At 36.1% G+C, this 23,551-nt stretch overlaps 1 protein-coding gene across 7 annotated transcripts in view; it reads left to right on the forward strand.

Annotated features, from left to right (window-relative positions):
• CDH8 (cadherin 8) overlaps positions 1-23,551 on the forward strand; it is a 350,895-nt gene that overhangs the window by 143,976 nt on the left and 183,368 nt on the right. The gene's annotated exons all lie outside the window — the stretch shown is intronic.

Raw genomic sequence — 23,551 nt, forward strand, 5'->3', positions numbered from 1 at the left:
GCTGGCAGAAGTAAGATCCTTTAAACTTTCTGCCAAGGGTCTTCATTTCCTTGCTGAACTAATCAGGTGGCCATCGTCTACTCTTTGCTTCATGGCCTTTCCAAGTGGAAGCTCATGTCCTACAATCACATACAGCCTGTCACTTTGCTGAATTTTCTTGATTTAAAGCAACTCATGGTCCTTGACATCCTGGATCCACTCCTGTCAGATTCTGGAGGAGCAAGAGTAACATTTTTGAGACGCATTTTTGTGTATGGTGTACCCCTGAGTGCCTTCCTACTGCTTTTAGAAAGGAATGTAGGCAGATCGAAATCATCTTGTAACAAATACAGGTCCCGTTCTACTTTTCAACCACTTTTCATTCTCTTACCATGCTCATGCAAGAAAATATTTTATTTAATGGGACTCCTCTTTATACTCCATCCTGGTTTTCCACATTTCCAATTGTCCACTTTTAATACTTTATCTGATCCTGAAATAGTTCTACTTAATGAGCTTCAGTGTTTCTTTATTGCTTTTTGGATAGAGCTCAAATCCTTAACACTGCTGATAATACTGCACATACTTTCACCATGCCACCACCCCTCATATCTTATAACTGCACATTCTGCCTCACAGACCCGCTTTTGTTCCTTATTTGTGAGGTCTTCTGAGCCTCCATATATGCCACTGATACATCCTGGAGAAAACTAACTCCCATTCAGCCCAGCTTCAGATTATCATCACTTCCTCTAGGTCTCTTAAAGACTTCATGTCATTCTGTTCCTTCATAGAAGTTATAATTGATTAACTAATTACTTATGTTGTTATCTATGCTTGACCAAAAGCCCCCTGAAGGTTTAGTCTGTGCTTGTATTGTTCATTGTTGTCTTTGGGGGCCTATCACGGGGGCCCCACACACAGCAGATATCTCAGAAAATGTATTCCATGAAAGCAAGGTAAAACTAAGATAATGAGCGATGTTCTCACTAAGGATTTCTAATGCACTTAGGCAATAATCAAAAGAATACTGTGCAGTAAGTTTGGGTGGATAGGAGAGTTGCTTTCTCTTGATCTGTGGTTCTAAGCGGGTGCAGAGGAGGCAGTTAGGACAGGATCAGTAATGGCCAGGGCACAGAGCAGTTTGTGAGAATAAAGACAGGTAATTAGCAAAACTGATAGCCACCAAGGACTCCAGGGGTGAAGGAAACTTCAGTGTCTTAGGAAAACGTGAAGTATCTTGATGCTGGAATGTTATCTAGATCCAAATTGCCACTCACAGTGACCAGGCAGCTGACCCTGAAATGTGACAAATAGGGAATTTCTTTTCGATGATATTGTATCTTCAATTTTCGTATGTAAATCAAAGTGGTTTAGAACAAGGAAGGTGAAATCTCTTTAAGTGAGAAATGCTCCTGGCTTCTCCCACTTATTTTTCTGTTGATACTCAAGTTTTTCCCAGGAATTTAAGAGAAATCTCCCTTAAACAAGAACAGCCTTTCCCTGGATAGTTCAATATAGATAGAGGTAATTTATGTACTGTTATCTTTTAATTTTTTTTGTCATCAGAGGTAGGAGTATAATGGAAAATATGAGAATAAATTAGAAGTCTACTATCCAGGAAACTCATTTATGTGGGATTTAGGCAATCAGATATGAAATGCACTATATTGTCTTTTATTTTTTGGTGGCTTTAGAAACTTAGGCAAGACATGAAGGTGAATACATTAATCTTATTCAGATATAAGGGATCAAATCTTCAGGCAGTGACTAAGATAGCCTGTTATAAAATAGGATTTAATGCATAGTCTGAGGTGTTAAAAGAAGACTTAAAGAATGCAGCAGAGAACTTGTAGATTTAGAGAATGAATTGTGGATCAAGGATACATTCATTAAACATGCAAATTTGGATATGTTGTTTCTTTTTCTGCACATTCAACATCATCTTTAAAATGAGATTCCTTTACTTTTATTTAGAGAATTAAATTATATGCAGAAAATGACCCCCAGTGGGCCTTCAATAGTTACTAGTTCAGAAATAATAAATCATATAAAATACTTGGGATGGTGTTTTGCACATAGTAGTTGCTCAGTAAATTTATATCATTATTATCATCATAATCATTATGGTTATTGCTACTAAGAATCATCACTGCACTGGGTACTTTTATTTGATTTAATTTCTACAACAATCCTATCATCTTTAAAAAAAGATTAGTTGGTTTTTACTAAGAAAGTGCAGTTAAGAACTGTGTTGGATCTGATAGAAAATACTCAGTCAAGCTGTGTTTTGACTCTCCAGTTTTGCCACAAAACTTTCAATAAAAAAAAAAAAAAAGGTACTATCCTTCCAAGTGGAATATGGCATTGTATACTAAATACCTGTATACCTTAGTCAAAATTATATCTGTTTCTTAAGATAGGTGTGGTGTTCCTTAGGTCCCATTCATTTGCATTAGGCCAAAGCCTGTGAAGTTATATGTACCTTCAATTGGGTAAAGCCCAAGGAATTTTTTTTTTTTCTTTTTCATTTAGACTCTAGTAGTCAAGATGCTTCTTGACACTTTTTTTTTTTTTTTTTTTTTTCAGGATGGGAAGTAGAATTCATTCCTCAGTCTTCCATCCTTCATTAGTGGTTTTCAGTTCAATGCAAAATAAATACTCACAGACAAGTTCTACCTTTTCTAGTATCTGGCCGGAGAGTTAGCTCCATGAAGGCAGGATCATGACTTGCATGTCTTTGGCATGGTGTTTGAGTGAGTGGTTTGCACACAGAAAGCACTGATAGGTTTTAGTGTTTGCTTGTGATTTTTCTGACTATGACCAAGAAAAACTTGTGAGAACTTCATTCTCCCTCCCATTTTTCTAAGTTTGTAACTTACTGGTTATGAATTACAGGTTACTACAGTCTCCCAAAATATTTCTCTTTATTCTTTGAAGGTAGCAAAAATGTTCTAATATTTCTTGCCTTTAGCATGCATTCTCTGTGTTTGTCTCTCTGGTCTCTTTCTCTTTGTCTCTCTAGCTTTCTCATACACACAAACACATCCTCTGTCTCCATCATCTCTTATTTCTATATGTTGCAGTGTATGAGTGCTTGTGTGTGGATTTGTGTGATATATACTGCCTAAGTTGGAAAGAAAATGTTGCTTTCTTTCCAAATCAAAGAGAAAAATGTGGAGAGTCTGGAACAACAACAAAAATAGCTGCTTTGACTCACAATCTCACTGCTCTGAAATATAAATTCTATCCTGAAGGGAATTCTCTTTTCTGTCTAGAGTAGGCATCCCTCCATATATACACACATAGTGAAATATGTGCAAATTCTTAAGTCTTCATGAGAACATGAGAGATCATTAATCTTGTATTATTTCAGCAAAAAATGGCAATGAGAAATTATTTATATCGTAGACTCCAATTCAAGGCAATTCAAGTTCCAAAGGATTGAATTTCAACAAATGTCTAGGAAGCCTCTATCTTTTTTAAGAATTCCATATTACTTCATTCATTTCCAAATGCATTTGTCAGTTTCAACCATAATGTACAGCATTGCATAGTCTTATTCTAAAAACATGATGAAACTATTTATTTCTGGTAATTGTGTTTGATTTCTGTGGGTTTTATAAATGTAGTGGTCTCTCTTGAAAGGAACATTGACTGGTGATTGAGATGAGGTTCAGATGTAAGAGAACTGGTATCTCAAGTGCAATCACAGCTATCACAATTATTTTTGAGTATTTCTTAATGTTTGCATGAGTTTTTTAATATGCTGTAGAATAGTGTTGTGAATGTTATCTCATTAATTTTCCCTCATATCATTAATGTGGGGATAGCGGGTAAGTGTTGGACTCTGAAATTTAGTGACTTGTTCTAGTCTGTCATTTCTACCTCTTATTGGCTTTAAGTTCCACATTTGATGATGATCCCTATATCAAATGTGCTTTCTGCTAAACCCAGGATAATGCCTGTATCAGAAATAAGGAACAAGGTGACAAACCCAAATGTGAAGTTCGGATTAGCATGTTCTTGGTAGTTGCTCAGTATTTGTTTGATAAGGAGTATATCATTACTGCGAGGATGCACATATGAAAAGATCCCTTTTATAGACAACACGATAAGGTACTTACTTCTTTTGTCTCCTGAGTAAGAATGTAGAGAGAAATGAGCCAAGACCAAATAAGCAGAGGCCATTTCTCTGACAATGAATTAGAACATGTTTAGAAGTAGTTTCCAAGGTTAATTGAAAACTGTCAAGAAGCAAAATGTCCAGGTTTCTTGGCGTTTGTCATTCCAAGTATGGGTGAAGTATAAATGCCTTGCATTAAAAAAAAAAAAAAAAATGAGCAGTAGGTAGTTGTCATGAAGTCTGAAGTCCTTGAATCTATCGTGGGGGATAAGGAAGTAGCAATTATCACTGTTAGAAGATTTGTGAAATGGTGTGCCTGGAAATTTATGCTGATTTAATTCTTGTTCAGACTTTCACAAAGTGTACTATTTTAATGGCTATGCTTAGATGTATTACCAGGTATTAATTTTGGAGGAAAAAGTATAATTAGTATCTAGACTGTACTACACTCTATATTTTTAAATTTACCATTCTGAAAAAGAAAGGAAAAAAGTGAGTCTGGTCACAGTAACTTACTATTTGATTGTAAGTTACCACGATTACTGGAAGGCATTAGGCAAAAACAGGAAGGTTTATGAGTTATAAACTAACTAAAAATATAAAAATGTAATACATATTCAGAGGTTTTAATGCAACACCCCCCCCCCCATATTGGTATATTCTTCTAAGAGAATAAGGGAATTTTTCAGTCTACTTTTCTATAAAATTAAAAACTTCATAATTGTCTTACCTTACTCAGAAGGTTGTAAAGTTATAAAAAGAAGCTAGAGCATTACATAACACTTATCAGTAGCTTTTTTTTAGGTCAAAGATACCTATGTTTATTTGGTATAATACTGTTGCAATTGCCATAACCCAATGGTTTTCTAATTTGAATGAGCATCAGAATTACCTGGAGGGATGATTAAAATATAGTTTCGGAAACTCCCTCAGAATGAGGTAGAGTGGACCTGAGAATCTACATGTCTAGCAAGTTTCCAGGTGATGCTGTTCCTCTGAAGGTTACATTAGAACAACTTGCTTAGTGGATGAATCTACTGCTGTACTTCACTTGGAGTATGGGAGTGTTCCAGGAGATTCTGAAAACAAAATACCAGAGTCATGGTACATCTTTCTAACGTGTTACTAAAGTGTCTGAAAGCTATTTTATGATTTAAAAACAGCGTTAATATACTAGGGAAAGAAATGCAGAAACTGCATGAGATATTCTGGGAAAAAAAAAAAAGATCTCAGAATTGCTCCAAATTTATAATTGTCTGCTTTTGCCTGTGAAAGCTGTCATCTGATGAGTCCTAACTTGCTGGGGTTATTAAAATATTCACACCAAAACATTCTAAAATTAGAAGACCCATAAAGATAAGTTCTATGCATATTTTTCTGATCTTGAATTCCTAGGATTTAGCATCATGTACCACAAGAACAGAACTCTAAAAATCTATGTGTTGGAAGACATGATTTTCTTTTATTTGATCTGTCTGTGTCTTGAAAGTAAAATAGGAAAAATAGAATCAGTTCATCGGGCTGGGCAAGATTTAAAGTTGGGACTGTCCTATTGATTCCTTTAGTGACAATATCTGAAAATATTTACAAAATATAATAAATGCATGATGAGCTTAGTCTGTGCCACGTGGCTATTTAATTACTAACTAATCACTCACATTAATTACAAATTAATTAGTAAATAGATCAAGTTGATGTGTATCATTGTCGAAGTCTTTTTGTGGAGGAGCTAGGTATCTGCTGGTGGAAGCTTATAGTGTTCTTCATTAAGCGGCATGTGTGGTTCACAATTTTGAAAACAATGATGTAGAGATTATTCATTCCAAGCACAATGTAAACCTAGGATGGGGGAACCAAATAAACATGAAACAAAAAAATTCAGTCTACCTTAAGTTGATTTATATAAATTATGCACCTACAGGACACTTTTGCTTTCCAAAATAGCTAACCTACTTATTATTTATGTGATAGTGACTATATTCTTTATTTCCATTAATGAAATTAATGGAAATAAAGTATACATTCACAGAGGACACACCCTAATAAGAAGAGAACCACAAAAAATTACAAAATATGGATTTAAATTCTTACAGAAGGGAGGTCTAAGCTACTATCTTTTACAGTCTTCTAGGTTCTTCTGGATATTTCTCAGAGGCTAACCCTCCCATCTGTCCTAAATTGTACTTGACTGCTCTTTAGGTGCAGGTGCTAATTAGCTCCTTAACACTTCTTTGCACACTCCTAAAAGCCCAGCCTTCTCGCCTTTGTACCTTCTAAGGTGTCTCTTTGAGTTGTCTACAAAAAGAGGTGTGTTTCCCACAGTGAGTATGTATTACTTTTGTAATTAGAAACTTGAAATAACATATAACTTTCAAAAGGGCGTAAGCATGCTTTTCATTCCTTGGCTTACAAATGACACTTTTCCATGAGCCAGAGTGTGAAATAGAGTCCCTGGCTTCTCCTATGAGGTTTTGAATTGGTTTCCATTGGGTAGAACCACAAAGATTTATTTATTTACTTATTTTTATTTTTTAAATTTGAGACAGGATGTCACCAAGTTGCTTAGGGCCTAGCTAAGTTGCTGAGATGACTTGAACTTGCAATCCCTCTTTCTGTCTCCTCTATCACTGGAATTACAGGCATGCACCATCATGCCCTGCTTCCAAGAATTAGTATTTTTGAACACAGCTATTCAAAGGATTCTGATTGCGGTGGGAATCACTTACCCAGTGCAGAGCTCTCCTCTAACTGGATATCATTGCTCTGCTTTTGACATATTTTACTGGTTTGATGGTAAAATTTGCCTAGCAAGAGTCTCCACACTTTGATTATCAAATAACGACTGTTTTGTTCCTTTTTATTCTGTAGGAGTAATGTAGCTTAACAGATGAGTGGAGGCCACTTACATTTAATCAGAACCAGCTTCTGATCCCACAAAAATTTAGTATTTGTTGTTGTTGTTTTGGTTATGAACAGTCAGTATTTTCTCTTGGTGGTTTTCATTTTGTGAATCCTATTTTATCTTCAGCTTAATTTTTTTGAAAATAGTTTATTATTTACTATTATAAACATTACTAATGACATTCTAAGTGTGTCTTAAATAAATATTTGTTTCATCAGAATCTAGCACAAAAATGTTTGCCCATAGTTTGAATTCTTTCTTTCGGAGAGTTTCATACACAAACACACATATGAAGTCATTCTTTGGTATCCTCAGAGGATTGACTCCAGGACCTTCCAACCCTACCACAATCTGTGGATGCTCAAGTCTTTTATTCAAAATAACATGGTATCTGTACCAACCCACGCATTTCCTCCCGTGTACTGTAAATCACCTCCAGATTACTTACAATAGTAGTAAAATGTAACCCCTTTGTAAATAATCATTATATTATTTAGTGAGTAATGAAAAGAGGAAAGTCAGTAAATGATTGGCACAGATGTCACTTTTTAAAAAATATTTTCAATTTGAGCTTGGTTTGAATGTATAAGTACTGAGCCCTATACTTTGGAATATTTGGCCTTCCTTATCCATGGGTTCTCCATTCATGAATTTGAGCATCCACTGGGGATCCTGGAACCGATCTCTAGAGGATAATGAGAGAGTGAAGTTGTGTGTGTGTGTGTGTTTGTATTTTCCTTGTGGTTACTAACATTTAGGGTGCTTATTAATACAATGATGCCACAAATACCCACATGGAAAACATGGCTACAAATAGATAACACATATTTATTGATTGCCTATTTATATGTATTCTTTTGTGAAAACCTAGAAGTGATTATAATTCAACTTTTAGGGCTTAAGTTTAAATAAGATAATATTGTCAAGTGATAAAATACTTGGGTCAGAAACAAAGTAGTTCACCTGTCTTTGATGGTGATCGCCAGTATGTAATTAAAAGAAGATTAATATTTAACAGTCACGCAATTGACAATAGATACAAAAAGGTTTAAATGATGTGGCACTCTAGAAATTTTGTGGAATTCCCCATAAGCTTTGTCTTTGGATGGGGCTTTTCATGGTGTTTGTATTTAATGATCATTCTGATTCCTAATTATTTCCTTGGGAAATTTGGAGAGCTACTAAAGGCAGTTTCTCGTCCGGTATGAAATACTTTCTTGAAATTAGATTTCTGGGGAATATAAAAACAAAAAAAGCCCAGATTCCACTGTTTTTAGACATGTCCCAGCGCTCCTTACTTCACACATTTACACTCAAACATGTACAAAATCTTTGCTGCCACATTTTTCTTTCTGCCTGGAGAACAGCTGTAAAGATATTAATTGTGCTTCGGTTATAAATGGATTGCCAAAAGGGACAGAACGGGTTGTGTATCTCATCAGCATGCCCTGTCTGGTATAAATAATGAGACAGAAACTTGGTAAATTGGAAATTTGTGATAAAAATGAGATGTGATATTATGAAGTCCCACCAGTTTCTTCTTCTGGATCCATCGATTTTTTAAGGCACTCTGAAAAACTGCTAGATCAATGAGTGTCTGTCACAAAAATGTTGGCTAAAAGGGCTATATTACTGGGGTCAACTACAAATTATCCCAAAGGGTAAACACAAAGTACTACAAATGTTAAGGAAAAAAAAATTACAGATATTGTAAAATAGAGTTCGAACGGTGCAGCTATTGGAAAAAAATATATGGTCTTCTATTTTTTTTCTATTTTCTGCCTAAGATTCTTAAATATACCAAGGAGGAAGAATTGCAAAGAATGGGTATAGACTGAATTGAGTCAGGTACATTTTTTTATTCCAATTATTACTAATGCAAAATTAGGATATTTAAAAATGTTTTCTTAAGTTCTCTCTCTTTGTGTGTTCAACTTGTTAATTTTTCCTTTCCCTTTTCATAGGTACTTAGCAAAGTTCCTATAGGTTAAGAACATCTTATTCTCAATGATTGGAACCCAATCACTCTGGCCGTATTTTGGAAGGATTTTGAACTATTTTCATATATATCATAATGACATATTTTGGGAATGGAATTCAATTCTGAAACAAAATTCACTCATGCTTCTTATATACCTTATGCACATAGGCTACAAAAAGTTTTATACAATATTTTTCAAGCACCAACATTTTGTCTGCAATACATCTCATTGAGGGCAGGTGTGAAAATTTTTATTTGTGCCATTATGTCCACATTCAAAGAGCTTTGGATTTTGGAGCATTGTGGATTTCCGATTTTCAGATTAGATTTGCTCCACCTGTATATCACCGTATAATTTTTAAAACCTAAAAAGGGGTTGGTATTTCCAAGTATGTTGTACAAACATATTGGCACATTTTAAGTGAAGCTTCAAATAAAACCCAATTTTTAAAAAGTCTTTTTTTCATTATGATTAGATTTTAGGTTTGGATTTTAAAAGTCAAACTCCCTTACATGGGCATATACACTTTTCACTTACAAAATCAATATTCTAAAATCATGGACTGACTTTGAAGTGAGACTATGCCTGTTACTTTTATCAGTAGACTCTTTGGACAAACTTCTAAACTGTTCTCCACCTTTTCTTGATAACGTGTCAAAATCTATCTTCTTTTTACACTGGTCACTCCTTAAACATCTTTAATATACTTAGGTTAAAGCTCATGCAATGATGCTCTTTCTGAGTCTCTCTGTTTGTAGGTTGTGAATTCCCCAAGAAACATGATTCATATTCATCTTTGATACTCTAAGACCAGGTGCAGTTGGATTTCGTAAAACAACCAATACATATTTATAGAATGAGAAGAAGGGACCAGAGATGAGAGACTTAAGGAGAAAGGAAGATACAAAATAAGGAGTAATGAATTATTAATTCAATTTACCTGCTAACATGCTTTTAGACCACTTAAAGGTGTGGTTCATTCAATCTTCAGGGCTAAAAGCATTATCGGCCAGTCCATTTCTCTCTTCCATTTCATGTTCTCTTCCCTCTTCTTTTCCAATTTTCAAAAACCCTCAAGATGCTGGCAGTACGTTAATCATTTTTTTTTTTTTTTTGGTAAACCCATTGCTTAGCTTATCACATATTCTTATATTCTTGCCAAGATTTTAATTAGGGCACATAGAGTGTTCAAAACATTTTTTCCAAGTATCTCCAGGCATTCATATCAAGGTCTTGCTGTATTTTTCTAGTATGCTTATTTCTCAAACTTTTCTTGTTTAATATGATGACATTTAACTTCTTCACATACAACTGTAAAAGTACCTTTTTTTCTCATACATCTTTTAAGATGACCTAGAGGAAAGAAAACTGAATCTTACTTGGCTATTCCTGTGCCCAGAAAAGAGCAGATGCTAGCAGAAGAGCAAAAGATGAGTGTATCAGTTTTGATTCAAATTCAATGATTCACTTTCCCTGAGAAGAAACCTCTTGGCCAAGGATAATTTTGTAATAATGGCCCTCATCTTGTTGGTTATGTGGAAGGATTAGACTTGTGTGAAATACTTAGTTGTATTATTTGGTGTCATATATCTGGGTAACCTTGGCTATTTTTGATAAGTGTCAAGAATTTAAGAGTTGAACTCTAAATTTAAAAAAAATTTTTTAGGTGTTAATAGACCTTTATTTTATTCATTTATTTACATGTGGTGTTGGGAATTGAACCCAGTGCCTCACACATGCTAGGCAAGTGCTACCACTGAGCTACAATCTCAGTCCCTGAATTCTAAATTTGAGAGAAAAGTATGACTGGGTTAAAGTTGTATTTATCCATCTAAATGACTACATACCTTAATATAGTTGAGCCTGGTTTCCTATCAGAAAATGGAAGCAACGGTGTCTGTTTAATGCTTATGTTTGGGGGTATAAAAAGTGTAAAGGAAGAGTAAAGAATTCACACAGTTTGTAGCTTCTACTGTACACTTCCAGTTTTATTTTTTTAATTAATTTTTTTTTGAGTACAAGTATCACATGGAGCTAGATTTCAATGCCAGCTTCTCAGATTTTCACCTAGGCACTGTTAATAAGAGATGCTGACACTTTGTCTTAGTCTGCCAGAGTTGTTATAATGAATTATCAAAGACGCTGGTTTAAGCAATAAGCATTTATTTCTCATGCTTCTGAAGACTAGAAAGTCCAAAATCAAAGTTCCATCAGGTACAGTGTTTGCTGGCAGCTGGCTTCTTGGTTGTCTTCTTCTTGTGTCCTCACATGACAGAAAGAAAAGAAAGTGAGGAATGTTTTTTCTTATAAGGGTTTCACCATAGTGGACTAGTTTCCTCACAAAGGCTTTACCTCCTAATACTTTACCATTGGGAGTTAGGGTTTGAAGAACCAAATACACAATCCATGAAAGAGTCTGTGACCTTTCTCCTATTGGGACTTAAGAGCTTCCTTGTGGAATGACCATGAAGCAGCTAACAAGAAGTGATTCAGGATCAAGAAAGCTAACCCTCAGTTTATTGTCTTTGGTTTAAGTAGAACTTCCTCAGTCACAACTAGCATGGTCAGAAAGTCCTAATACGGAGGATTTTCCCATAATAGAAAAAGGACACTAGATATCAAATTCTCAACAAAAGAAAGGAGGTCCATCCATCCATCCAGTCACTACCACCCACATCATCACTGGTTATTGCCAGTGCCTTGACTATGAAATGATCTTGTTGATGTACTTCCTCCAGGAGCCTCCTAGTATAGTTTCCTACCAAGCCCATGCTGACTATGCGTGTCAGTTTACTTTGTGACTACTTCCTCCATGGGAAACTCCTCCTTAATGCTTAATGTTCAACCCTGGACACTTCCTGATTATCCTTCATTATAGTCCTTTTTTTTTTTTTTAATTTATTCTTGTTGCTGTGATCCAAAGGACTGACAAGAACAATGTAGAGGAGGAAAAGTTTATTTGGATTAATGGTTTCAGAGGTTCAGTCCATGGTTAAATGACTCCCTAGCTCTAAGCCCAAGATGAGGCAGAACATCATGGCAGAAGTATATGGCAGAAGAAAGCAACTCAGGACTCAGTGTGACCAGGAAGCAGAAAGAGAGAAAGAGAGAGCTCCACTCACCAAGGACAAGTTATGAACCCCAAATGTACACCCACTCTTACCTACTTCCTCCTACCACACCCCATTCATCTACAGCTACCACCCAGTTAATCCATATCAATGAATTTAACCACTAAATAGATTAAAACTCTTACAATCTAATCATTTCAATTCTGAATATTTTTATGTTGTCTCTCACTTGCCCTTTTGGGGGACACCTCATATCTAAACCATAACACCCTTCTTGGGCATGACTACAAACATGTTGATACAGAATCTTAAAGTCTGGTGACCCATGATTATGCCTGTCATCACCTTTGACATTCTTCCTAGCCTTTGGAGGGTCTTTAAATTATAATTTTTAAACCCCTCCCAATAAAATTTTCATTGCTTCTTTTACAGGAAGTTTTTATGAGCTTATGTAAGGGGTTGCAATCATACTAGCTTGCATTTAAACCCACAAAATGAGCCCAACTTTAAAAAGACAAGGTCATGACTACCTTCTTCAAGATATAGAAAATCCTTATTCTCTAATAAATCTAAAATGAAAGAAAGAAAAACCAAAAGAATCAACATATACCTCTAAATATTACTAGATTAACCTATTACATTGATTTCTGAGTAAGCCTTACAGAAGACAATAACCAATTCATTCATACTTTATGCATATACTTATTGGACAATTATACATATGCAAGGTACATTCTGAGGTACAAGGGGAAAAATAAAAAAATATGAGGTCATTCTCTCCACCTCAGTATGTAAAACTTAGAAACATGTTAATGTTTGTGTCATGCTTAAAAGGTATGGCTATGGAGCATCTTTGTCCTATTTGACCAAAGACTTTATTCCTTTCTGTGTGAATGAAGATCATCATACCAGGTTCTTGTTGCAAACTTAAATGAATATTTCATGCCAGACATTGTTCTGAACACTCGTACAACTCGGACACTATAGAGTCATGATAATGATGTGGATGAGGTAAAGAGGACACTTTGTAGAGGCACAGTGTAACTCTAGAGGGGGAGACTCAGGGGAAAGTCAAGAGAATAAGAGAGAAATTGTTCCTAAGAAGTTTTTAGTCTAAAAAGGGAAACCCTGTATGCAGAGCAATTTATATGTAAAAGTGAAAGGGGCCCCCAGAGATAGTCAAATAAAGCATTTTGATAGTTCAGAAGAGTGAAGGATTTAACTCAGGAATCAACTTGAATATGTGTCAGATTGGGTTAGGGAATATGTTGGAGAGTCATAGGAATGGACTTGCCTGACTGAGTGTGTGGGTAAAGAAAAGAGTTGGGAAAATTTGAGTTCTGGGTGATTTTTATAAAATGACTATTCAAAACAATTGTTAAAAATTTTTCATTTTATTAAAATAAGTTCCAAAGTCATAAACCTGAAGCATAGGGGTTCTTTCCTATTTATAGTTCCACCTGTGAACATTTCCCAGGATTGTGCTTTTTCTTCAAGGTAATACTCTTGTCCAATTTCAATATCAATGTCTCCTCATATCAAAAACCTTGTTTTAGCTGTATATCTGCGTCTCCTGGGTTCTTCAGTATTTCCGTTTCACCGACAGCATTTTATCATGTCATTCAGTAGCTGTTTAATTTTCTCTCTTCCCACAAGTCTGCCTTTCAAGAAAACAAGAATCTTTTAGCTAGTTTCCCTGGTTTCAAAAAGAAGGCATGATGTGTAACAGGATCTTCATAAAAAGATCCCAAAATAGTGAAGTTTTCATGTAGGAGAGAGAGACCCAATTTACTTCCATTTTAGCTACATCATGGATGGCAACAACTATAAAGTCATATATGTTGTACATGTTAGTAAACACATGCTTTTAAAAAATCTTTTTGAAAGATTTTAGATTTACATTACTATAGATCTTGTAATGACTGTCAAATCAAACCTGTTTCATTTGAGTTGTTCTTTTCCCAGTAGCTCCATTGACTCAATGGCTCTTCCCTTTGCTACCTTTGAGAAATGTCATAAGGTTCTGTCTTTCCCTTTAGAAAGGGGTAGCAATCACACAAGCTATCATAATTTCTAAATGTCCTCGATTTTAACTGGAAAAGAAAGCTATTCTAAAAGTAATCAGTCATTATAGTGGAAATAGTCTTATGTTCATGCATCTTGGCCTTAAATCTATACTTTATCAAATGTAAATTAAGTAGCCTATTCTAGAGAGCCCAGGAGCGTGGCTCAATCAATGTCCCTCACCAAGGGAAGACCAATGGTATATTATCTTTACGGAGCCTCAAGAACATAAGGCAAATAGTACTATTCTCATATTTAACTTTAGGAAACTGAGTCACTGATTTAAGAGGAAAATTCTTGCTTTGTAAGAGTATCAAGTCATGAATGTAGATATGACCTCGGTCTTTTAATAAGATGACATCAACAGAAACTTTCAACATTATAATTATAGAATGTGTGTGTGTCTGTGTGTTTCTTTTAAACTATATTTTTCTACCTTCTTGAAAATAATTACCACAAAAGTTTGCAGATTTCTATAATAAAGAGATGCCAGGTGAATAGATTGCTAACGGAAACTCTAACTCTCCTGCACATTCTTGTACATTTCACATCTAACTCAATATGTGGCACACTGTCCCTGCTATGCACGTAGACATCCTGGGAGTGTGAGTAAAGGAATGAGTTCATATAATAAAACCGAATGAGTGAAATTGCCACCTACTGCAGGCCTTACACATTACAGGAGACACCTGCAGTATCACTGGTAGAATAATTTTGCAAGGTCAGGATTGATATAGCTGCCAGTCTAAAGCAGAGATGATGCTAGTTTAGTTCTCAAGTATTTATAGGATTTCATTCCATGGGTAACAGATGCCCTAGGATTGCTGGGAGTAGGCAGTCCATGCAAAGAAAATACCTATTTTTTTTTTTTTTTTCTGGGAGTGTTAGAAAAGAGTCCTCTCGATTCTGAAAGGGTTTATTTATGCACACAGAACTGTAAAACAGGAAACTTATTAGTTTTCACAACCAGGTCTCCAATCATCCTCATTATCAGTTTGCAGGCCACCGTCCTAGCATTGTTCCTGAGGGCTGCAGAAGATACTTTCCTCCTGTGCGTAGTAAACATGAGTGATATTTTACAGTCACACATTTTCATATAGTATTTTCCATTTCTCTCACCCAATGCACATTACAGATGTTCACTGGAATGATGCATGGGTGAATAGAATACATCTGTGTGCTCGACTGCATTTTCTGAAGTATTTTAATTGTTTCTGAAAGTTTCAGGCTCATTCTGAAAACACAATGTTAAGTGCATATGGGTGTTTCATTAAGTTACACAACTGTTTAGATCTCTAGTGTTATTTCCCCAGTTTATGTTCCAAATCATGAAGCCAGAAAAGTGACAGGATGCATTTTTGTGTTGTCCCTCCACGTGACTGCTGTTAAGAATCTGTCCCTGTTCCCATAATAAATTCAATTTGGAGCATGTGGAATTTGGCAGCAATGTTTCACTACCAGCAGAGAGTTGGCATGGGAAGAGAACACCCAGTGAGCAATGGTTAGGTCTTCGCAAAAAAAAGATAAAAGGGGAACTGATCATTGAGGTCCTCATTGTGTGGTATATGTCTTAAAATGTTCTGAAGTGAAATAATGAGTACACACTGCCTCTGCTTCTTATTCCGTTGACTCTTTTTAGTGGAAAGATTGATCACCTACAAAACAGAAGGGGCTATTCTACTATCATTTTGCATGATTTTCCTCCTTAAGCAAGAGTAAATTCAGACTAGAAGTTGCTGGAAGGAAGCAGAACTCCTGTCTTCCAGCTTGCAGTTCAACGGTCAGTTGGAGTGGCTCACTATTTATTTTCCCCAGCACATGGCTGGGGATGGAATCTCCAAGCATAGGGTTAAATTTTAAAAGGTCCTAATTTTTACTGATCCATGTATAATCCTCATCATTATGTAAAGACCCCCTAAGGCGTCCCTTGGAGGTTTGGATATTTGGCATGTGTCTTCTATAATTAAGAAGCAAAACTGAAAAATACTGGTAGGATTTAGGCCATGTTTCCCACTGGGAAAATTTGTTTGATGCCCCATCTGAAGAAATGAATGTGGAGGCCACAGTTTCAGCTAGAGAGATGGAAAGGAAAATGCATGAGCTGCCTGCATGTATTTCTAAGCTTTTTCCTTAATCACAGAAGGATTGTGTTCTGTTGTAACTGAAGAAGTAAGAAATAAACCAACACAAAACCTACAGAAATACATGCCAGTCATGTAATAAAGTATCCAAAAGCATTGTTTATAAAACTAAAAAGTAATGAATTTGGTACAACACATTGTAAACATCCAGCTTCAGCTTCTAGTAAGTGTTAATTTAAATGTCAACAAGTTATACAGGTCCTATGAAATTATTGTTGGACTACACAACAGCAACCAAAAACAGGTTGTCATGGCAATACCAGTGTCCCATTACCTATTGTGTTGCACTGAACTTGGAAGAATTAATAAGGGGGATGAGAAAAGTTGGGGTGAACGTTTAGTTTTATTAAACAATGAAAATAATGGAGTTGCATCATTCCTATGTCCTGTTAGAGCCGTGATACTTGGGTTGATTAAATGTTCAGGTAAATCATTTTCAGGTGACAATGCCAGACATTCTGCCCATGCATTGTACATACTGAACTTGGAACAGAGGAGCTAGAAGTTCAAATCAAAAGTTTGAAGATAACAGTTGGGGACAGAGATTGCAGGCTTTCCTGAATTTCAGCTATTGTAAAAGTCGAGCTTTATTTTCCCACCTGCTCTTAGAATGCTTAGTCTCTAAAAAATGGATTGCAAACGACTCCTTGCAAATGGGGTTGGTGTTCTTTTCATCATTATAGTTTTAGCTTTTCCAGTGTGCACATTTTCACGCTGCACCAAACCTTTGTTTCCGGCTCGGGGTGTCAGCTCCAGCATTTTTCTTTCTGAATAATGTGCACAATCGGTGTGCTGACTGGCTCATAAAAAAAGTATAGCCTAGCTAACAGAGCTGCACTACCCAAACCCCAACATCTTATTTTCCCGAAGGCCTTTCATCTTAGTTTGTCAGCAAACTGGAATCTCTAATCTGAAGAGGAACATCTTTGATGGTTAATTTTGCTTGTAGTGTTTGCTGTCAGGATTGGAGGAAAATATGAGTCTTGCCATTAATGGGAGGAAACTTTCAGGTGTGGCAAGAGGCAAAAGATATTGTAGATCCTCTGTTGTTAATTAAAATCCAAGCAGCATATTGACAGATTCCATTTAAACAAGAAATGAAATGCAGAAAAATGGGTTTGTTTAAAGGAGAATTCACCTTGGAATTGACGTATTCATACTTGACTTGATACTAGCAGACTGAATTGTGGTGACAGGGATCATTTTTGTTGACAACAGCTGGAAATACAACAGCTATATTATTATAATTAGGATCAGCATCAAGTTGGATTATAATAGGGGCTTTCTTGGAGAAATGGCACAGTGTCAAATTTATAGTCACTAGCTAAATGAGTCTCTTGTATCCTCGACAAAGGGACAAAAACAGTTCCAAATGAAAACACAAACAAAGAATTCTGGTTGTTATATTTCCTGGGTATTACTCAGGGTCTTATTTATCACACACCAACAGTTGCTGCTCTGAAGAAACATTATCCTGCAACGTTTACACTTTTCAATTTACCTCCGCGGTCTGCATTCTGCATGCATTTCCATGGAGAAGCCTATGCTGCAGCTTGACTAGAAATGTTTTCTGCTGCAAGATTAACCTCAAAGCATCCATTTCCCCCTTTACGGGTAATCACTTGACAAATGCTTCCACAAAACCTCCACACACATCTATTCCAGTGTACAGGTGCATCAACAGTCTTGAATCACTCTTAGGAGAAATATCATCCTTGACAGAAAGGAGTGCTGCCTTTTCATTTCCAGATGCCTGAAGTTGAAGGGCGTGGATTTCTAGGAAGCCAGACGTCAGGCAGTGTATCCCAGATGAGTAGGTGGATAAAAGCTTGCCTTAGCCCTTGTTTTAGTCAGCTTTTCCATCTCTGTGACCAAAGACATGACGAAAACAATGTAGAGGAGGAAAAGTTTATTTTGACATACCGTTTCAGAGTTCATGATCAGCCGACTCCATTGCTCTGTGCTCAAGGTCAGGCAGAACATCATGACAGAAAGGTGTGGTGGAGGAAGGCTGCTCAAAACATGGCAACAGGAAGTAGAGAGAGAACTCTGCTTACCAGGGTCAAAATATATATTCCAAAGGCACACTATCAGTGACCTATATCCTCCAATCACAATCTACCTGCCTAAAATTACCACACAGTTAATCCATATCAGTGAATGAATACACCAATTAGGTCACGCCTCTCATACTTGGGTTCATTTCACTGCTGAAAATTCTTACAGTGTCTCATGCATGAGCCTTTGTGTGATACTTCATATCCAAACCGTTAGAGCCTGTGGTGGGGCCCAGCCCAGTAGCTCATCTTGGCACTTGTGTGAGATTTGCTTGGGTGGGACAGGTGACATTCCTGTGAATACCATCCATCCAAATAACATCAAGCAACTTGGTACTAATGGTGTGCCTGATGTTTACTATGTTAAATACTTCTAATTTTTCAGCCTGGATTCATTTTATCCCAAAGAAGAAAATCCTGTGAAATACATGGGAGAGAAGAATGTAAGACTATGTGTCTTGCTGTGCTTACTTTTGGGCAGTTTTACTAATTAAATCGCTTTCTTAAAAAGCACTTTTCATTGACATATATTTGTACATATTTATGAGGTAGATTGTGAGATTGTGACTTTTGATTTGTGTATCTCTTCGGAAAGGATCAACTCAGGGGGATTAATCTTAAATTTTTCTCATGAAAAATATTGTGCTACAGAACACCAAAACTTATTCCTCCTATCTAACCTTCTTATTGTAATATTTGCAAGGCTCCTTTTTGTGTGGTTTTCCCTCAAATATATGGAAATTTATTACTCTTAAAGCTATTATGCAAAAATGACAATTATAAATTAAAACATCTACCATCACTTCAAACTTAAAAGTCGAGTTTATTATTCAGTTTCATCTGTGTAAACATATAATGTACTTATCACAAGAATGACAGTAAGTTCTTAATAGCATCATATCAATAACTTCAGTATTCTTTGCATTAATAATTGCATTTAATCATCTCAACAAATCTCTGTCATGACAACTGCCACCTTCCTTTTCACAAATTATGGAACCAAAGATTGGAAAAGTTTTGTTATTTAGTCAAGTACAAACAATTAGTAAAATTTGGAGATGGAATATGAAACACATATTCAAGGCATTTTGACTCCAAATTTATTCTCTCAGTCACTCCCATAAGCTTCCTGTAACCTCATTTGATCTTCACAAAAAAGTTTGAGGTTTGCATAATAAAAATGATCATCTTTGCCTTTGAAAAAGCTGAATCACAGAGCATTTAAATGATAGAAACTTGGCCCTTTACTCCTGAGCCAGTAATATGATGGGATGCCTCTTATGATAGGATACGATCACGTTACAATAAGCGCAAAAATGGAAATGATTAAATGATTATCATCAGCATTGCGATAGTAAACTCCCCAGAAAGTATTCTCATCTTCCATTTAACAAGAAAAGGCCTTCATGTTTCTTTCTGCAGTGTGAATGATTTAACAATGCTTCACTTTACAAACAAGTCTGAATAAGAATCTTCCCAAAGTAATCATGATAGAAATTAATGTCTCTAGGGAGAAGAGGTGAAAACATTTTTTTAAAAGTTGAATGCCTACAACATGTGTGTCGAATGGTGGCTTTACCGTGTAATTACCTGAGAAGATTTTTGAAAACACTCTCTCAGTGTCTCCATCTTATTGTGGGAAAGGACCCCAGGGATCTATTGTCCGAAGCTAGAGTCTGATCTAGAGGCAAAGTTGTTGCTCATAGGCTTAGCATGTGACAATTTTTGTACTAGGAACTAACATATATTATTTTGTTTACCTCTAAAAATAACACATATATATATATATATATATATATATTGTAGATTTTATTCTAAGACTCAGGTAAAAAAGATTAAGTGTTTCAGAACAAGTATGAACCATTTTACATTTTTTTATGTAAAACCATTAACTCTACACTGCTCTGCCCAAACACACCTATCCCACAGATTTATACCATTATGATACCCTTCAGAAAATATTTGAATTATTTGTTTTGTTTGTTTCATTTTTGTCTAAGAAGACACTCCCTCATTTAAAAGGTAGTGTTGGTCATGATAGAAATTTTTGACTGTTCATTTCTCTTTTCAGGGCTTAGGCAGGGACTAGGATTGAATGCCTGGACTCATTAATGTAACCTCATATTCGGTACTAAACTTATTTTATTTAATTTAATAATGTATTACTTCATAATGGAAGAATGGAAACTGTTCTTTAAAAAATCAGTGTCCCACAATCCCAGCTACTTGGGAGGCTGAAGTGGGAGAATCACAAATTAGAGGTCAGCCTCAACAACTTAACAACACACTGTCTCAAAATAAACTAAAAAGGGCTGGGGATATAGCTCAGTGGCAGAGTGTGTTCCTAGCATGTACGGAGTTCTGGGTACAATTTCCAGTACTGCCATAAAAAAGAAAGGCAAATGAAACCCACTAGACAGTCAAGAAAATGAACTCCTCCCAGGGTCTTCTGCACAGAAGAGTTCCCCCTTCCTCATGAATCTCAGAACTTCAACAGCCTGTTCATTAACTCTTGAATCTTTTTCTTGCTATTTGTTCTTTTTCTTTAACATTTTTGAACTAATTTTAGACCCATAGAAAAGTTGGAAAAATAGTTACTGTATACCCCTTCTTAGTTCATGTCTTGGTGCTGTAATGGAATGGTGGGGAGTGGATAAACTTATGAAGGACAAACATTTATTTTCTCGTATTTGGAGACAATGGGTAGTCCAACATCAAGGTGCTGGCATTTGGTGAGGACCTTCTTACTTCATCCTCTGGAGTGAAGACACATTATGCTCTCTCATGGCAGAAAGTGGACTGGCAAGAGAGATGAGTTCCCCACCATCCAGTAGTGTCTGAGGACACTGAATCCCATTAACAAGTCAAGGACTCTAGTGGCCTAATCGCCTCTTAGTACTATCACATCTCTCTCAATACTATCACATCAGCACCTCCTGAATTTTGTATGCAACACATTCAAACCCAAGCACCCCTTATTCTACCTTCAGTGGAGCATATTAGTACAAGGATCAAACCATGGAAATTAGCACAGGTATCTGTTTTTATCGTCATTTCCCAGTGTTAATGTTTTGTCACTACTTAAAGTAGACTTCTGCTGTAAACCTGTAATTAGTTCTCCTAGTTTAAAAAACAAATCTGAGGAGGGGATTGAACTTAGGGGTGCTTTGTCACTGAGTACACCACCAGACCTTCTTACTTCTTGTATTTAATTAATTCATTCATTAATTAATTTATCATAATGCTAATTGAACTTGAGGTACTTCATGACTGAGTTATGTCCACATTCCTTTTCATTTTTTATTTTGAGATAGGATCTTGCTAAGTCACTGAGGCTGACCTCTCAAACTTGCCCCTGCCTCAGCTTTTCAAATTGCTGGTATTACAGGTGCAGTCTAGCAGGTCTCCTAATTTTCTCTGTTTATCTCCAATTAAATCCGGGAGCACTAACAGCAGGAGTGGCCCCCAAACATAGGACTGATCTTTACTTGAAATATCCCCTCTGCTGCTTCATAACAGTGAAACCAGTGCTCTCCATTCCGATGCTCAAATGTTGCTTTAGCTCAAATCTCCACCCTTCGCTTTGATAACTGATTTTTCCTCTCACCACCTTTTTTTCTTGTTATCTTTCTTTCACCTGGAAGGTTTTGCCTCCAACTCTTCTACATCCTCTGTAATTCTCAAATCACTACAAATAATTGTGCTTTTATATGTTCGTTTTTGCTAGCAAGATTGATGAGTTTTGATTTAGACACGTGTGTTATGCGTGTATGCACACATATGTGGTGTGGATATATATTATTCCCAGTGTATGGTGGAGTGTGCTACACAAGAGGCATTCAGTGCAATTTCTTGTTAACTGTATATTTTGTAGAATCTCAACATCATCATTCCAAGTAGAAATTTCAATTTTATAGGGTTATTGAATGCTCAAAAATATCATTACATTTACTTGAATAGTGACTGCAATTCAAACGTTTTCAAAAGGATTTTGATTGGCAAGATATTGCAAGACCTTACATTTTTCAGATATCACTGAGGTGTGCTACTCATATACACACTGTATCTCCTTTAGGATTGAAACACTTCCCCAGGTGCTGGGAATGTGGAAAGTTCACAACCCTAGGCTATCCATCAGATCCTGCAACCACCTCACAGTTCCCACACAGATGGATGCAGAGCACTGTCCAATAGAAATTTCTGCAAGAAATCTATCTCAGCATCTGTTTTCCAAGAAAGTGCTCTCTTACACCTACCATTCTTTAAATCCTCAGATACCTTATTCACTCAAACTTGTGTACAGATAGTAAATGTGTATTCAAAATCATGATTCTGACACAGGGGAGAAAGGCGTTGGCCCTGTGCACGTAAACCATGATTCTTGTGATCACTCCAGACTTCTCCAAGTTATCCCAATGTTCAGAAATTCCCAAAATGTCCCATGCTCACTACTTTGCCTTTACTGTGCTTGACACATTTTGGGGGACTCCTTCCCTACCATACTCCTCGTTAAAATTAACTTGCCTTCAATAATTTAACTCAGCTGCATCCTGTCTTAGCAACCTGTCCTTGACCAGCCTGCCTGTGTTATTATAGTCATCTCAATTTCTACCCAAATTTGTCTGTTTCCTTCTTTTCCTTCCCACCACCAAACTGTAAGCTTCTTGAGTGTAGATGTTTTGTCTTAAAATATATACTCCAGTTCAGGCAAGACATGTGTTCCATTGTTGAATGAATAAATGAATAAAAAGAAGAAGATTAATGTGGAAAAAAAAGATTTTGATTCTATTATCTATAGGCCTAATTATCTAAGCATGCTGATTAATTGGTAGTACCAATCTAATTTTATATTCTGAGGAATTAAATACGATGGAATAAAATATTCCTTTGATATTTCTGTACAGCTTCTTCAGCAGCCAATTTTTTTCCAGGTACTTTCAGTTGTGTTTTTGCAAAACTTAAATGCTACATGCTATATTAGATTATTAACCTTATGTTTCAAATTCCTTTGATATGATTCCTTTGCATATTCTCCAAGCCAACATGAATCTAATAGGTATTTTTAAAATGAAAACTACAAAGGAATCTGAAATAATACAGATGCTGAAAGGGCCCTCTTTGTATAGTACTCCAGCCTAGCCAGTACCATTGCCTTTAAAAGACTTGAGTGTTGTTGAAGTTAGAACACAGCAGTTTATCTCCTCTTTTTGAAAGAGATTTCTTTCCTTC

The sequence above is a fragment of the Sciurus vulgaris genome, assembly GCF_902686455.1.
Source record: "Sciurus vulgaris genome assembly, chromosome: 17".
In the NCBI taxonomy this organism is placed as follows: Eukaryota; Metazoa; Chordata; class Mammalia; order Rodentia; family Sciuridae; genus Sciurus; species Sciurus vulgaris.